At 40.4% G+C, this 19,322-nt stretch overlaps 1 pseudogene; it reads right to left on the bottom strand.

Moving 5' to 3' along the window:
- Window positions 1-19,322, bottom strand: part of LOC136691099 (zinc finger protein 585A-like) — a 92,108-nt pseudogene that overhangs the window by 21,599 nt on the left and 51,187 nt on the right.

Below are 19,322 nucleotides of genomic sequence, written 5' to 3' on the forward strand. Positions count from 1 at the left end.
GCTTCATTTTTATTGATATTAATCGTAAAGATTAAATAAAATTTGTTTATATACATGTTGAATCTTTTCATCGGTAATAAATTACTAGAAATATCATTGTCTACAGATGGCAAACTACGGTCAAAATAAGTTTTGTTGTGCAAGCATGTTTTAACCAGTTTGGTGTTTACCTTCTTCCTCTTCAAATTATTACTTCCACAGCTAGATGTAACTCCTCGATATGGGTTGGTCTCTCTTCTACTCAGGAGTTGCACAGGGCAAGAGGCACCTGGTGGGTGTGTGGACACTCACAATTTCCTGGCTGGTGGCTGTACAGTGGGAGTTTGTCCTGGTAAACGAGATTTGGAAGGTCACTTCAATTTGGCTTCAGCTAACAGAGAGGAAACCTTTGACTTTTGTGTGTGCATATGCACCAAAAACAGTTTAGTATTCAGCCTTCTAGGAGATAATGAATGGAGTTTTAGAGAGGATTCCGTACACTATCTCTATTGTTTTGCTAGGGGAATTCAGGGCTCACATCGGCAAGGAGTTTAGAAAGGCCATGAGGAATGACTTCCGGGTGGCCTCAAAGAGGTTCTGGAAAACACACTGACAGCTAAGAATGAGAAGAGGGGACACTGTCCAAGCTGTGCTCAGTTAGAATGATGAAACTCTAAACTGAACTGAGCATATTGTTGGGCATTGGAAGGAGCACTTTGAGGAACTCCTTAACCCCAGATACATGCCTCCTGTGGAGCAGGTAGGGCCAGAAGTGTCTGAGGTGTCAGGTTCATTTCCTTGGCTGAAGTCACTAAGGTGGTTAAAAAGCTATGCAGTGAGAATTCCCCTGGAATGGATGAGATTTGTCCATAGTTACTTAAGGCCCTCAACACTGTGGGGCTGTCTTGGCTGACACATCTTTAAAATATTGCATGGATCACAGGAACAGTACCTTTGGATTGTCAAACGGGTAGTGGTTTTTAAGAAAGGGGACTAGAGAATGTGTGCCAATTATTGGTGCATCGGACTTCTTAGCCTCCCTGGGAAAGTCTATGCCAGGGTGCTGGAAAAGAGAATCTGTCTGAAAGTCGGACCTATGATTTTGGAGGAACAATGCAGATTTCGTCCAGACCGTGGAACTATGGACCAACTCTTTACGTTACAACAGATGATCGAGGGGGCATGGGAGTTTGCTACTCCACTCTACACATGTTTTGTGGATTTGGAGAAGGATTATGAGCGTGTTCCCCAAGATATCCTATTGGAGGTGCTCCGGGAGTATGGGGAGCAAGAGCCGCTTTGGCAAACCTTATTGTCCCCTTCAGTTAGGGTGTGAGAACCTACACGGGATGTTGTTCATGAGTGACGGGAAAAGGGATCATGAGGTTGAACATAGGTTAGGTGCAGTGTCTGCAGCAATGCGGTCACTATACCAGCTCATCGTGGTTAAGGGAGCTGAGCCATAAAGCTCTCAATTTTCCAGTCAGTCTACATCCCCATTCTCACCTATGGCCATGTGGCTCTGTGAAATGGTGGAAAGAACAAGAGTGCAGATAAAGTGTCAGAAATTAGTTTTCTCAGATGGGTTGCTGGGCGAACTCTGCGTGATCATGTGAGGAGCTCAGTGATTAGGGAGGAGCTCAACACCTCTTGGACCTGTGCTAGACCTAGGACACGCTGAAGGGATTATATCTTCTGGCTGGTCTGGGAATGCCTGGGCATTGATGAGCTCCTGCCCCTCGCTGCCGTTGTATGCTTAGCTGAACCTATGTGTGCTTTTAGGTCCTTTACACCTTTATTTGTTACACATGGGAAAACATGGGAAGTTCTCCAAGAACTTGCATTTACATTTCGGCATAGCTGCTTGAGATGAGGGTAGGTACATGAGTTTTGATGTAAACAAGGACTACTGATGTGCAGACTGACCAGTTAAATGTTTACAGAGAAGGATATCAACCAATAACGGTAGCTCTATAGTCAGACCGTCCAATCAGAAGAATTTAGGCTACTTCACCACTCCTCCTTCTCACTCAAGCAAACCAATCGGAGTAGGGGAGGGCGGAACCAGTTTGTGAACAAAACGCTTCTCGACATTCTATGTAAGCTCTAGAAAAACAAAATCCTGGACGTTTGTGAAATTCCGCCCAGACATTTTTTAAGTTTAAAAAAGAGGACGTCCGGTTAAAAAAGTCTGGTCACCCTAGATGACACTAAGCCACCCATTAGTGGCCAAATTGCAAAAAATGACTTGATTGTGCTGTTTTGTGTAATAGAGGTATTTTAAAAGTATTTTTAAACATCACGCAGCCCAGCTCCCTATCAGCATCCAATATATTTGTAAAGCTAGCGAGGTGTTGAGAGGTGTTGTGGGCTTAATTCAGCAAAACACTGACACTGGTGGTGCCTACCTAATGACCCATGTGAAGAGCTAGTGGTGGTTTGAATACATACATATAAAAATGCATAAAATGAATACTCATGTAATGGGCTCAATGGGCAATTGGAGGACAGGGGTGATGTGGGAGGATTGCTTAGATTATTTTAAGACTCTGTCCACTGTGTTTTGAATGTACTGAAGAGGGTGGAGTTTATTAGCGGGTAAGGTTTTAACTAGTATGTTAGCTCCTGAATACAGGATAACAGTAAGGATGGCGGGAATAATTCAGTGGGTTTGAGGCAAAGATATATCTGAATGTCATCAGCATAACAATGAAACTTGAGGCTATGGGAATGGATAATATTACTAAGAGGAAGTAAATACATGATAAACAGCAGAGGACCTAGAACAGAACTTATTTGTGTTACCTTGTAAGTAAGAAATGAACCAGGATAACAGAACCGGAAAGGACAACAGAAGAGAGATGTGAAATTAGTAAATTATGACTGATTGTGTCAAAGGCAGCAGTCAGATCCAGCATGAGTAAAACAGATGCACAGCCAGAGTCAGAGGATAACTGCGGATCAATAAGGACACAGACAAGAGCAGTCTTAGTACTATGATGGCAGCGAAAACCTGACTGGAATGTCTCAAACAGGATATTGCTTCTCAAATAATCTTGTAGCTCTGAGGCAACAATCCTCTCAAGGATTTTAGATGCAAAAGGTAGGTTAGATATAGGTCTAAAACTCTCCATAAAAGTGCAATCAAGGCCTGTTTTTTTAACAGTGGGAGTAATAGCAGCCAGTTTCTGATCGGGGAGCATGTGACCAGTAGAAAGAGAAAGATTTATGATACGTGAAGTAGGAACAGAAAAGTAAGCAAGACAGAGCTTCTAGAGAGAAGTTGGAGCAGGGTCAAGAAGACAAGATGAAGATTTAGATAAAGATATGTGCTACTGCATCAATCTCAACATGAAAAAATTGTTTAAAGAGCTGATACAGGGATTTAGGGAAGAGGCAAAACAACCAAAAAGGTCAGGGTTGGGAGAATCCTTATAGATAGTAGTGATTTTATTCTGGAAATTATTACATCTATCAGAAGAGCAGGGAACAGCTGTGGTAGGAGGATAAAGTAACTGTTAAAAGTTTAAAACAGTCACTTAAGATCATGACCGGATTCATTAATTAACTAAGAATAGTAATTAGAATGAGCAGCTTTGATCATGTGATCAGAGAGAGCAAAGAAATGTAAGCCAGCATTTTTATAGAGACACTTAAGACGTCTACCAAAGGTTTTCATAGTACAAAGCTCCAGAGTGAACAAGGGAGAGGAGTGAGTTGAAGGCACACTTCTAGTATTTAAAGGAGCTGCAGAATCAAAGACAGCAGCGATAGACTCATTATACAGAGAGATAGCATCATTAGGAGAAGAAAGATTACAGATTCTAGGGAGAGAAGAGGATCTGATAAAGATAAAGAAATTACGGAGTGAGATGGCGGTTGTAGAGTGTGATTTATAATTGGGGAGACATAGGTCAGCTGTAATAAATTTGTGATCAGAAATAACATCACACAGACCTGATACCCTGACAATCCACAAATGAGTGGCAGTGAACAGAGCTCAGGAGATACAGTAGGTGTAAAATCCAAGGAAACAAAAAGCCAGGCGAAAAGTAATGAAAAGTTTAGAAAATCCAGTGAGAAGCGCCAGCTCAGGTGCACACAGTGTTATCTCACCGGAACTGATGTATTTATTGGTAGAAAAGGCAGGGTTTTCTGGTCTTGCAGGATGTTTGGAACATAGCAGCATGATCTGGCATCATCAGATTCAGACAGCAAAGAAAGAGGGTAGGGATTTTCATGAATTCAGCTAATGCATTTGGCTTAGTGCCACAGAAACTTATTTGGAAAGCTTTTGAATTCTTCCACTTGCCAGATAAGATTACTAGGCTGGTAAAAGCATACTTTGAGGTTATTCCATTTTGTTTTAGTACTGGTGAATTTTTGTTACATCGTGGCAGTGATTAGAAGGTATAATGGTTTGATGTACAACTTCACTATTAGACTTAGACTTGACTTTATTGATCCCACATCGGGGAAATTCACTTGTTACAGCAGCACACAATCTTAGGCATTGGACAAGAAGTGGGGAGAAAAAAAAAAGACAGTAACACAATAAAAACAATGGAGGAAAAGACTTAAACTTACATACTCACAAAACATATAACCCATACAGAGATGTTTGCACATGAGAAGTTATTGCACATGATTATTCGCATTGTAGGGAAAAAAATGATGTAGTAAGACTGATTAAGACAGATAGTGCAAAAATATATGCAGATAATACACTCTAAAAATGGTTGGGTTGAAATAACCCAAGTTGGTTCAATTTGTCAACCCAGCGCTGGGTCCAATAGGGACAAACCCAGCATTAGTTATTTTAACCCAGCTATGCTGGATTACCAGTTTAACCCAACAGGCTGGGTTATTGACATTGACCCACTATTGGGTAAAAACAACTATGTTGTAGGGTTACGGCAACCTTTGGGTTGGTTCATTTTTAATCAATTTAATGCAAGAATGCACACAAATATTATTCCAGAATATTTTTATTAATAAGCCAACAAACTAAAATAAAAATATAATCAGTGTCTAGCTGGAATAAATGACATACGTACAATAGTGGAGTTATCAAAATATTGTAGATATTTATACATTTAAAATATTCAAAAATAAAATGTAAAGTGTATTTATATTGTTTATACACATGAACAACAGGAGAATCAAGCAACACAAAATAATTTACCAAGAAACACATCTAGTTCAGGTTATAAATGTTATTGAAAATACAATTAATAAATGACAACAAGATATTGGAGGTCAAATACGTAAAATGCTTTGAAGCAAACATCCACTGCTCTCAGTAGTGTGCTCTGCTCCAGAGCTTCTCCACTGATGATTACAAAAGCTTGAGAACAACGACTGCAGTCCCCAAGCATCAGAACATATGTAAGCTCCCTGGTGTCCTTGGTATGTCTTAAATACTCAGCCATATTACTTCCAACCTAGGAAAACAAGATGAGCAAAGGTGGGAAAGAGGAAATTGAATTAATGTATGAATGAGTGAATAAATTAACAAAATCACAAACTAACTCACATGGAATTCCAGGGTACAGCCCACAATAGGTTAAGCGTTTGTACTATATAACAGAAATAAAAAGCACCTGCACATTTGTGGCCTACAGCCTGGACACCTGTAAGCTTTTAGAGTAATGATATGTTTGGACAGATGCTAGCTTTGATAGCGTATCAGTTGCCTTTCTTTGTTATGTTTATCCCAACTTTACATTATATTTTACTGATATTTTTCCCATGTTCGCACATTTAAAATAAAAATGCTTTAAATGTAATTGTCTAAAGCCCATAAGAATAAAAAAGACACAGACAAAAATACACTAAGCCTAAATCAAGTGGCGCTGTTTCATCACTTACATATATTATTTAATATAATACATATTAAGGAGTCTATGTTACTAGGTAACATGACAGACTTTAAATTGATTATGGCCAGCAAGAAGAATGTATTGGTCAATGCATTCATTATGCATTACATAAGAAAAAGAAATCTATTTTTTCTGTTTCTAGGGAACAGCTTCAAATATACCTCTATATTTTCCTGTTTGAAAACAAAAATTGTGAATAAAAAGCAAACATCTGCCTTTTAAAATGAGGATGTGGATAATGTTCTGAATGTGGAGTGCACTACTCATTTTAACCACTTGCTGTCAGCATTAAAGATTACTCCTTTAATTAAAGTGTATAATTAGCACATTTCAACACACATTTCTCATGACTAATAAACATACATCTATCAGATATTGAACATTTTAATATTTGTATTCCAAACTGGCTATATATACTTTGCCAGTATATATATAGGCGAACTAGCGGTGGCTTGTTCGCCTGCTGGCCACTTTTGTGGATCAGCTGCCCACGCTCCAGCAACCACCAAGTGCCTTGAAGCTGTCCCTACACTGAAGTTCTCATGGACTACTATCATCACCAGTAGATTGACCAGAGGAGGATGGGTCACCCCTTGTGAGCCTTGGTTCCTCCCAAGGTTTCTTCCTCAGCTGGGGGAGTTTTTCCTTGCCACTGTCGCCCCTGGCTTGCTCACTTGAGGGTTTTACATTTGTTTTTACATTTCATGTCAAATCTTAGTCTTACTGGAATTCTGTGAAGCTGCTTTGTGACAACATCAGTTGTGAAAAGCGCTATATAAATAAATTTGATTTGATTTGATTTGTATTTGGATCGAGTGAAATGCGAGAGGAAAGTCTCAAAACCTGCCAGAGGAAATGAACAAATGCACGTCACGGAAAACACGTGAGTGACTCTATTCACAAACGCAGATTCAACCATTTACAAATAAATGTTAAATTCGAGACTTCGACTTTACAAATATTTAAAATGTAAATTTAAACAAATGTATTTATTTTTGCATAAAATTGTGATATATCTATGAAAAACAAACACATGTGTTTATGAATGTAACTGTATTTGTACAAACTGCAGACTATGAGACACAGATTGGGATGTGTTCATTTGTGAACAGTGAAACAAATTTATGACTTGTGTTTAATTTGTGTATTAACATTTACACATTTGTAAAGTATTTTGAGACTAATCTCTCTCCATATGCGGTGTCCAGCAGACGTGGATATTCTTGTAGTATTTCTACAACTGTTTTGGTCCGATTCTCCCTTATCCATTAGCTCTATGGATTGCTGTCACCTTCATGTATTGTCTAACCTGGCTTGATGGCTATGCAAGAGTGGCTTAAGGACAACATTCATCCCTGTCCACAGTCACAGCAGATGCTGAGGAGTAGAGGTAATAAAATACATTTTTTAAATATATTTTTAAAAAAAAGAAATGTGATTAAAAAATAAAAGATTTTAAACCTAAATATAAAACAAAACTTTCCGGGTCAGTGCTCTGGGGACAAATACATGCTTTATACATACCTCAATATGCGTACAAAAGTTTAAAGTGTTGTGTACCAAATAGTTGTCATTTAAAGGTCATCACTGATTTTTAAGGTAACTGTTATGTAGTATTAAAAACGACATTTGTCTTTTAATGAAAAAAATATATATTTTGAAAAGGAGAGTAAAGAGTTTATTTACCGAAAGCGCTACAAAACTACTCGAGTTACAAATGTGTTTCTGTGGTAACTCAAACAAAGAATAAAACTTCTCCCCCTCAAACATGGCGTTTTACCTTAAAAGACGCAAAACTTACGAATGTAAACAAAACGGAGAGAACTGTGTTTTCCAACAAATGTAGACATTCCCTTTAAGCGAGACATCAAAACACCATGAAGCCTGAGTTTTAATCCCAAATCACTCAATACTCCCTATGTAGTGCACTATGTAAGTCATTAACTTACTGAATCTAAATCTTAACAGTGCATTATATATTCCTAATACAACATCATTTATATTTATTCATATGTGGGCATCTGAAATCTATTGCTATCTGCTTGTGTACAGTGTAGTGTATGACTGATGTAATTTAATATAGAGAAAGTGAAAAGCTATTTGTATTTCAGACAAAGACAGATGTGCTGTCTCAGTTTTCCTCATCCACGTGAGCACAGTGACAACCATGTTTTTAAAAGTCTCCACCGTCGGAGAGCATTTTTGCAAAATCTCATTTTTCAATGACCCAAAACACTGTGTGGGGATGGGAGGCCAAAACCGAGACAAAACCTTGGTTTTTTTTCGTGTATAGACAAAACGTCTATACCTGAAAACTCACTGTCCTTAAACATTATATACATTGTTGCAAAACTAAAATTGAGTAAGAGAGAGAGAGAGAGGATGCACACAAAAATTTTACATACCTTCGATTTTAGGAATTAATGTTTGAAGATTCCAGTCTTCGTTTGAACAAATTCATCCATGTGTCACTGCAGATATCAACATAACATTTTAGAAAGACATGTACAATACTTCATAGTACAAGACCAAATAAAAAAAACACCATGTGTAAAGTTAGAAAGTCAAGATGATCCACTGTGTTGACATAATATTGTTGACATAGTATTACGCATTTATTAATGGGTTGCAGCTGAGTCACATTGCCGAGTACCCGTCATGTTCATGGGTTGAAATGACAATCTTTTTGGCGTGGGCACCATATTGGGGTGCGATTGTCTGGTTTCAAGGTGCAACACTAATGAATATGAATAGGAAAGATGAATATATTTATCTCATACACAGTTCCTGTTAACAACTAGTTAAAGTTAGTGTAGTGCATGTTTTATAAGAGGTACATGAGGAATAAAGGGTATTAAAAGGTAAAATATTTGTGGTTTGTTTTTTTACGAATATAACGAGTGGTATTAAAAGGTGTTTAATACATTTTGAACAAAGAAAAAGAGGAAAGAGACTTTTTTAAAAAGCTAACAATCATCACAGTTACCCTTTTTAAGATGGAACTACTAATTAAAACAAGAAGCTAGTGAATTACGCCAATGTTAGCCTCATATACTGACAGGTTTAAGGTAGAAATAAACATTTGAATACGAAAAATGGAGAATAAGAAGCAAACGTCTTCCGAAAATATCATTTAAGGTGCAAGGGGGAAAAATAAATAAGGAAGGCAACATCAGCTTCGACTAGTGACAATTTTAACACTAGGAGCACAGAGCCGGTGTGTATTTGAGTGCTGTGACTGACTTTACTCCGTGTGTTGTGTTGGTTTTGGTGTGGAAGGGAGTAGTGATGTGTCGGTCACGAACGAACCGGTTCAAAGAGCCGGCTCTTGTAAGTGAACGATGAGAGCCGGTTCCCGTCTAAGACCGAGCCATTTTTTTATGGCTTGTCATTCAACCAATCAGAGAACAAGCAAGCGCCAACCCTCCAAGCTGAGACACTTGGTTTTCCTGAATGCCAATCTGCCTTCCAAAAAATAGTTGAAGAAAATGTTAAATCAGTTAAACGTTTGTTGACAGTTGTGGTTGTTTTAGTCACTACTGGTGAATGCTACTGTTTTGCACTTTGCAGAGTATTTGTTTAGTTTATTACCCAGAAATGGAGGATTATTTAATTTAATAAGCTATTTTGTAATACCTACCTTTTGGGTTCCATTGGCTATATTTCGAAGTTTACAAGTGATTTTTTATTAAGGTGTTTAAATTGAGTGCAATCAGTGAGTTATTACAAGACAGCCATAAAAACAATTGGCCATTGCAACACTATTTATTATTTTTAATATTGAACAATATTTTGTCCATATAGTCATGTACAGTGTAGATAATATTGTTCTGTACCAGTGGAAATAAGTGGTAAAACAAAGAGCCGGCTCCCCAAAAAGAGCCGAAATTCCCATCACTAGAAGGGAGACTTTAGTTACAGCTGTCAAACCAGCGGCTCTCTTTGCTCCGGTCCCAGTCGGTCAAATAAGCGCGATGCTTCTAGTGTTAAGGTGGAAATTAAAATTCCAATATGAAGATGGGAAGCTATTTTCTGATTTGACATCGTAATTTTTATCACTCATTTCATATAAGTAAAAAAACAAGCAAAGGAGGTATTCATTTCAAAGGAATCACAAGCACTGGTTAAGGAGTGCTGTACAGATTTTTTTTAGTGCATTGGCTTTCATTTAAAAAGCGAACATCCCAATAGGGATAAAGCATGACATACCCTAAGGCTACCACACACGGGCCATATCAGTCCAAGAACGGCAGAAGTAAACTTAAGTCAGGTAGAAGCTTATTTAACTCAGCTAACGCTAGCTAGTGCTACCTCACGGAGGCGCAGAGCAGGACATTTATCTGAGGTATCGCTAGCATAACTGACCTAGCGTTAGCAGGCAAGAAATAACATCAAAGCAACGCCAATGTTAATAAAAACAGTACTTCCAAATTGGGTACACTAAAAGATACAGCGATAAACATCATAAATATAAGTTTAGTAAAAATCAACCTGAGTCTGGTAGATAGTCACGTTAGCCTGGGTCTTTAATTCCTTCGGCAGAATGTTAATGTCCGTTAGTCAGGAAACTGGGATTTACTCGCTGACCGGAAACATGAACTCAACTAAGATCCCGATTAATACAAAACGGTTTTTAAATTTATGTAAATTAAAAAAATACTTACAAATATGCTCACGGCAGTGTTGTAAAACGTCTTCAGCAGTATCCTGCACACCCCAAAGGACCTCAGCCTCCTCAGCAAGTGGAGACGACTTTGGCCCTTCTGTGTTTATTCACCAGTCTAGTTTATTGCTAAGGTGAACACCCAGGTATTTATACTCCTTCACAATCTCAATGTCCACACCCTGGATGTTCACTGGTGCAAATTGGATAGGATTCTTTCTGAAATCAATCACCACCTCCTTTGTCTTGCTGGCATTAATCCACAGTTTGTTCAAGTCACACCAGTCCACAAAGTTGGTGATGACCTCTCTATACTCCAGATCATTCCCCCCTGACAACAATGGCCGCATCATTAGAGAACTTCTGGAGGTGGCAGCTGTCCGAGTTATAACTGAAGTCTGATGTGTAGAGTGTAAATAGGAAAGGAAAGAGAACTGTACCCTGGGGGGGCCACCACGTACTGCAGTCTGTTGGTGAAGTAATCAGTGATCCATGCAGCCAGATGACAGTCGACAATAGCTCCCTCCAATTTCCCCCTTAGTAGTGGTGGCTGGATTGTATTGAAAGCACTGGAAAAGTCAAAGAATAATACTCTTACAGTGCTCCCCGTGCCCTCTAAGTGCGAGAGTGTTCGGTGTAGCAGGTAGATGACAGCATCCTCCACACCAATGCCCGGTCGATACGCGAACTGCAGGGGGTCCATCCCGTTATTAACCAGGTGTCGAAGGTGAGTGAGGACAATTCTGTCCTTGGTCTTCATTAGGTGAGAGGTTAGAGCTACTGGCCTGAAGTGGTTATGCTCCCTAGGGTGCGCAGTCTTTGGAACTGGAACCACACATGAAGTTTTCCACAGAAGTAGAACTCTTCTCAGACTGAGGCTCAGGTTAAAGATGTGCAGGAGTACCCTACAGAGCTGGTCTGCACCGTCCTTAAGCAGCCTGGGGTTGATGCCATCAGGGCCAGCCGCCTTCCTCGTCTTTATTCTCCTAAGTTCCCTCCTTACCTGATCAGCTGTAATGGAGAAACGGGAGGTGGAGCTGTGGTCTGTCTCCCGTTGGGTAAGGTCAGGGCTAGGGTGTGTGGATCGGTTCTGCCAGGAACACAGTGGGGTGATGTACTGTGAGAGGGGAGCCATTGGTGACAGGGGCATTTGGGTGGAGGGGAGATTAAGGTGTGGTTCTACAGTGGAATCTGGGCTTTGATGACTTGGGGAGGGTGGGATGACACAGTCGAATCTGTTGAAAAAAAGATTCAACTCATTTGCCCAGTCCTGTCCTCCCGATTCGGGACCCCTCCCACCATTTTTTGCTTGGCCAGCCATGATTTTCAGGCCTCTCCAGACCTCTCTGGTGTTGCACCCCTTGAGGCTTTCCTCCAGCTTCCTTCTGTATTTGTCCTTCCCCTTCTTTACCCCCTCTTCAGCTCCTTCTGCACTCTTCTAAGCTCCTCCTTGTCACCAGACTTAAAAACCCTCTTCTGTTCATTTAACGGTGCTTTTAATTCAGGGGTCACCCATGGTTTATTGTTGGGAAAACACCGTACCTTCCTGGTAGGCACAGTATTTTCCACACAGAAGTTAATGTAGTCCGTGGTGCATCCAGTCAAGCTGTTGATATCTTCCCCATGAGGTTCACATAACACATCCCAGTCCGTGGTGTCAAAGCAGTCCCTCAGTGCGCTACTTGTTTCCTCAGACCAGATCCTTACATACCTCTTGGTGGGTGGTTGTCTATTCACCACCGGTATGTAAACAGGGGACAGAAGAACCAGGTTGTGATCAGAACGGCCCAACGGGGGAAGGTGTGATGAACAATAAGCATCCTTAGTATTCACATACATTAGATCCAGGGTTTTATTGTCTCTGGTGTGACACTTAACGTCTGTAGTTTCGACACTACAGTGTGTAAGCACTCACAGGCTGTCACAGCATCGGCCGACAGGGGGATGTATACAATTATCGCGATAACATGCAAGAATTCCCTCGGGAGACAATATGGCCTAATGCTAACCGCTAGCAGTTCAATGTCCTTACTGCAGTACTGCTCCTTCACCCAAACGTGCCCTGAATTACACCATTCATGGTTCACAAACATCGCTAAACCCCCTCCTTTCCTATTACCACTTTCCTTTACTTTCCTGTCCGCTCTCACGAATTCAAAACCTTCCAAAGTGATGTGTGAGTCCGGTGTGAATTCATTCTGCCAGGTCTCTGTGAAGCACATAATGCTACACTCCCGGTATTCCCTCTGCAGCCTGGTTAGCACCGTTAGCTCATCCATCTTATTAGGGAGAGATCTTACGTTCCCCATGATGACAGATGGTATACACGATTTATACCGTCTTTTCTTCTCCTGGCACTTCGCTCCAGCTCTGCACCCCGTCTCCTTCTCCTTAGTTCCTCAGGGATCACCGGTCTCATCTCAGGGAGAAGCTACACAGTGCTAACAGCTGTTCTCGAATGTAAACAATGGAGCCATGGCTGAAAGGGTCCGCTAATGTGGATTTAAGTATTCCCAACAAGAGAAAAATACAAATCCACAGTCTCATGAGTTGTCCGTCCTTCACCCAAGTGGCGCCATCTTGAAGGCTGTATTAGCACTTACAATGGTAATAGAGGTGGTAAATCGGGCCTCTAAAAGGGTCGTACGCGGGAGAGCTTGCATGACAGTACTCTGCTCCCCTGATTAGGGCTTACATGGATGACATAACAGTGCTAATGGCCACTGTGTCTAGCACACAGTGGTTGCTGGAGAAGTTAAATTATAATCTAAGGTTGGCTAGGTTGAAAGTTAAACCAAGCAAGGCTTTATTTTTTGATGGAAGGAGAAATTATCCCTACAGTACTGGTGAGACCAGTGAAGAGTTTAAGTAGATGGTATATTGTAGAGCTAAACAATACCCAAAACAAATTTTGGGACTAAATGCTGACCTGGTGAAGGCTGCTAATAGCTTTGATAGATCATGTTTACCAGGGAAGTTTAAATTGCAGTGTGCAGTTTGGCTTATTGCCTTGTATAAGAAGGCTGTTGACAGTTTATTATGTTTCGATCACAGAAGTAGAGACGATGGAAAGATTATGAATAAGGCCGTAAGGAAATTGCTAGGTGTGTTTAAGTAGTGTGGCATGGTATGGGAGAGGGGTACTGGAGCCACTACTCACAAGTTTAGTTCATGAATTTAAATGTGCATAGGTAAGTCATGATGGTTTGTCAGGGTCGAAGGATGCAGTGGTTAAAGCAGAAGCGCCCCTAACAAAAAAGCAAGAAGGAAGTGAAACCCATTAGGTTGGCCAAGTGCAATGCAGAAGAATGGGCCTTGGGACAGGTGATTCATGGAAAGCTTTTAGTAAGGTCACATCACCAGAAAGCAGAAAGAAGGCAAACAAAGACTAGATTTATTCACAAGAAGGAAGAGGAGGCATGGGAAGCAACAGCACAGTCACAGGCACAACAAGGCCAGCGACTTTGCTGGGCGAATCTAGAGAAGCAGAAGATCACTTGGCAACAATGGACTGTGAGTGTAGAAACAAGGAGCTGCTCATAATGGTATGATTCATATATATATATATATATATATATATATATATATATATGTTTATATACATGTATGTATGTTGACTTGAACCTACAACCTCTAGGTCCCTGGAGCATGTCTTAGGCTGACTGCTGTAAGCAGTGGGTACTACCCGCATTCAAAAAAGTACCCCAATTGGAATTCATTTCTGCATTCCCCCCCCCACAGTCTAGCAAGCAGCATGCTAATATAGCTAACTGCATGTTGTATTAAGGTTAAGCATATATATGAGTATATTTTAATTCCACTGTAGTATAGTTAACAAATAAACTCCATAAAATAAAATAGATATTAGAAAGACAATCCTCATTCTGATGTAACTTAGAGCATAACAATGTGTGGCCTAAAAGCCAGATACTTTGTTGTGGATGGTTTGAGTGTGCTCCCTATTGTCAAATTTTACAGTTGTTGGTTTTAAGCTGCATTTTCTCAGGTTCTCGCAATGTACTCTCAGGTTATGCTATTCTATATTATTTTTGTATTGCTTTAATACTGGTGTTTGTGACACAACCCGACAGAGCAGACACACGGATAAAAGTGGGAGGTGTTTATTTACACAAGTCCAGAAGAGTTATCAAACACAGGCAGGGGTCAATAACAGCAAACAAAAATAAAACCTGATGTACCAAAATTGAAGAGCACAAACAGGCAAAGTTCAAAACCACAGAAGCAAAAATGCAAAGGGGCAAGGTGATAGACAGTAACCAGGAAGTCAAGTAAAAAGTCGGCAATGAGAACGATAAAATAAACAATGAGCAAATGCTTTATATACAGTGATAAACCACAGCAATACTCAGCAAGGACTGAGAGCAGGGGTTAAATAGGGTAGTGAACAGGTGTGTGTGATCAGTACTCAGTGTCATGTGAGTGTCCGGTGCATTCTGGGATATAGAGTTCATAGGAGAGAGTCCTTGCAAAACAGGATTAGGCAAAACCATATTGATAGGAGTACCAGCCTGACAGTTTGCTTTATTTGATGTTGCATGAATTAATGTCCAAGTGCATTATGAAGGAAATGTGACTTTTCAGCATTGCGTATGCATAATTAAAGTCCTTTGTGTGTGAAGTTTCAAAATGTTTTAACAAATAACCTGATAAACAAATATTAATACCTGCTGTTGTTTGGCTCTTAGAGGTGGTGTTTCAGAGTACATACTGAGTTATTCCCCATATAATGAGCACAATTTTGTCTTGTGTACAATGTCTCAAAATACCATGATACCATGAACACATTCTTGTCAGTTTTATACAGATGATATCATAAAAAGGAATAACTGGATTCCCATAATATGCTCCCCAAAGTAGCCTGTACATCTGTAGAATGATGTATTTTTGGGGATCTATTGCATCAAAGGGTATTGATCTACCATGCTTGAAGATTCTTCACCTTTAACAGGTTCTGAGATACTTTTCTCATTGTTGGCAGGTTTGACTACAGAGGAAACTCACATGTTCCCTTCAATGAACGCAAGGTATCTGGTGACGAAACTGTCCAAACGATTTGGCAAGTTTTCAAGTTTGAAGAGACCCCTGCTTTAAATTCTTGAGTTCAGCCTCAACATGGGATGAACTGGCAGTGAATTTGTTACTACTGAAAAAGTAATTATTGCACCTGTCCAGAGAGGTAGGTAAGAGCATGATCTAATCAAATGTGGGAATAGCTCTGGAAGATAATTTGCATTATCCCTATCACCATCATGCACTGCAAAGTCACCCAGTTTCTGACATCAGTGGTGCATTCTTAGATAGACTCCTGAGTCTTCCCAGTGTTCAAACTTTCATCAGCCCATGTGAGTGAAGCCAATTAGGCAGTTCAACTGCAGAGTTCCAGCACGACTTGTCCCAGAGTTGAAAAAAGAAGTTGAAGCTATGATCAAAATGGGAGTAATAGAACCGTCGCAGACGGTTACCAAGTTCCATTATTTTGTATGCCTCTGCAGCTCGCCAAACATGTTCTCCATGAGTTCTTCAGAGACCTCCACTCTTATCCAGACAGTATGCACTTTGTTTTTTCCAGTGTGAAGACTGTCATCAATACTGTTTACTGTGCATTGCAGCACTGCTGGTGTGCTCACCTCTGGCAGTTTGTTACTGGAAATGTACAGTTTTGCATTGCACTCAGTACAGAGGCCAGTGATGCCAGTGCATTTGATGCACTGTGTGGGTACACTTTTGCACTCTTGACACAAATTGTACAAGCTAATTTTGTCATGTTCCATACATTTTCATTCAGGGCGAGTCCAGGTACCACACTTCAAGGGGGTTCTTTCATGTGATGGTGCAGATCTGTTCTCATATATAACGTCCTACTGCCAGATTTTTCCATTCCTCAATAAGGAATGGTGAGATCTAAGGTGATATCATAAACCCTTTTTGTGCAATATTCTTCAACGTTAGGTCTATCATTCTCTTCAGCTACTTCTACACCTAGAATTTGCCAAATGTTGTGCCGATTTGTTGTACATGCATTTTGGTGACATTTTTCCTCCAAGATGTTCACTAATTTCTGTCCCCTTATCCAGTGATAGTCATGTATTGTATGCAATAGAGTTGTTTCCATAACCATAAATTGTATTAATAGTCAGTTTTGAATCTCCAGTACACATTGATTAAACATAACATTATGACCTTCTCCTTGCTTCTACACTCACTGCCTATTCTGAGTTCCACTGACCATACAGGAACACATTGTAGTTTTATAATTACAGATTATAGTCCATCTGTTGCTCTGTATACTTTGTTTGCTTGCTTGGGATATTTGGGGTTGCCTGACTATTCTCAGTCCAGCAGTGACTGGGGGTGTATAAACGGGTATCTGATCCACTCTACACCAGCACAACACACACTAACACACCACCACCGTCACTGCAGCGCTGAGAATGATCCACCACCACATCACACCTGCTCTGTGGGGGTCCTGAGGGTGTAGAAACAAGAAGGTGCTCATAATGTTATGGTTGATATATATATATATATATTGACTTGAACCCACAACCTCCAGGTCCTTGGAGATTTGTGACTGAGACACCTGCCTGATACAAAGCACCACAACTAACAGCAGCATTGTGGTCTGAAAATGACCAGTGATAAGTGAGGTACGAAGTAATGGATTACAACTGAGTTATTTCAGTTTATAATATAAGAAGTTCATACTATTCAGTGAGTGGCATGAGGGAGGTAGCTATAGGTAAAGGTAAGCTTTTCTACTAATGCGATGATGTGTATAGTGAAACTGAATTACATTTCACAAAGGCCTTTTTAGGTTTCCAACTTTACTCCAGTCACATACATATGAGAATCCATTGCCCCAAGCAAAATTCATAAATGCAGTAATATGTGAAAATAGTTTACCGAGTATATCTGGATCATCATTATGATTCTTAATAATATTTGTAAAACTATTTTACAGGTGTGGGATATTGTTTGTGGGTTTGAGTCCTGCTCCAGGTGACAGTGAGGAGTGTGTTGTGTTCTTTCTGTGTCCCCGTGGGTTTCCTCTGAGTGCTCTGGTTTCCTCCCACTGTCCAAAAACACACGTTGGTATGTGGATTGAGAAAGTGTCCGTAGATGTGAGTGTATGGATGTGGCACTGTGAAGGACTGGAGCCCGCTCCAGGGTGTTTTTCTGCCTTGCGCCCCCAGTGATTCTGGGTAGGCTCCAGACCCACCGTGACCCTTAACTGGATAAGTGGTTACAGACAATGTATGAAGGAATTAATTAACTTATTGTACTTTGTCTTTAGTACATACAATTTCATATATAACATTATGTAAATTCAAGAAACAATGACATGATCATGGACCAACAAATTATTAAATAACGTGATCTGGCATCAGATTCAGACAGCAAAGAAAGGGTAGGTATTTACATGTCATTTTCCTAGATTTAGCTTGTTTTGGTTTGTTTCCATGTTTGCTTTTCTGTCTCATCTGTTCCTTGCTGGGTGGCACGGTGGCGCAGCTGGTAGTGTCGCAGTCACACAGCTCCAGGGGCCTGGAGGTTGTGGGTTGTATTCCCGCTCCGGGTGACTGTCTGTGAGGAGTTGGTGTGTTCTCCCCTGTGTCCGCGTGGGTTTCCTCCGGGTGCTCCGGTTTCCTCCCACAGTCCAAAAACACACGTTGCAGGTGGATTGGCGACTTGAAAGTGTCCGTAGGTATGAGTGTGTGTGTGTCTGTGTTGCCCTGTGAAGGACTGGCGTCCCCTCCAGGGTGTATTCCCACCTTGCGCCCAATGATTCCAGGTAGGCTCTGGACCCCCCGCGATCCTAGAATTGGATAAGTGGCTACAGATAATGGATGGATGGATGTTCCTTGCTTCGTTTTTGCCCAAGTCTGTCTGTCTTTGTTTTGTTATATTTTGTTTAAATAAATAGTCTGTTATTAGTTATTGTGTTCGTCCGCCTCCGTCAGTCCGCCCCACGATCCTGACACTGACATTGAAACTGTGTGAAAATTTTATGAGGACCAATAGAAATGCTCAACAATCACTTTTTTACACTGACATTTAATAATATATTTCTTCTCTTATAAAATGACTTGTTTTGAAGATGCATGTTTTTCATTGGGCAACAGTATTTCACTGTAATAACTGCAACAAAATTTTATGTAGAACATGTTTGAAAGTTTTTTTTGTTTGTTTATTTGTGTAATTAATTATTTTACAGATTAACCAAAAGTTTTGCTGCTGGGTGACAGCTATATTCGCTGTAGGGACGAGAGAGTGAAGGGGACCGTGAGAGGCACCATGTGTCTAGTCAAAACCTAGGTGTCAGTGCTCAGGAGTGGCTTGGCTGGGGTGGATTGAGGTTGCCCCCTTCTTCAACAATTGGCTTCAAGGAGAATTACCCCCAGATGTCCTACTGATCCAAAGCGGTGGAAATGACTTGGGTGGGGGGGGGGTCTGTACATCCTAAGAAAATTGAACGTTCCGGTATGAAGGTAAACCATGAAGTAACAACATTTACCTTTGGCATTAATTGGGGTAAAGTGCATCACCAAGACATACTTTTACAAGCCTGAGCAGTTTCTTAGGGATGAGCTTCATTTGAACACTTTGGGCAATGACATTTTATAAATGATATATCAAGGTGTCCCAGAGCCTTGTTCCCAAAAAAGTGAAATGGGATTAATCCTCTAAAGAAGCTTTTTACCTTGTTATATGAGCTCAGACATGTTACACTGTATGTAATTCCAGATGTTATTGGGGTTCATATTAGCTTTGTAATT

This window comes from Hoplias malabaricus, chromosome 3 (assembly GCF_029633855.1).
Source record: "Hoplias malabaricus isolate fHopMal1 chromosome 3, fHopMal1.hap1, whole genome shotgun sequence".
Lineage (NCBI taxonomy): Eukaryota > Metazoa > Chordata > Actinopteri > Characiformes > Erythrinidae > Hoplias > Hoplias malabaricus.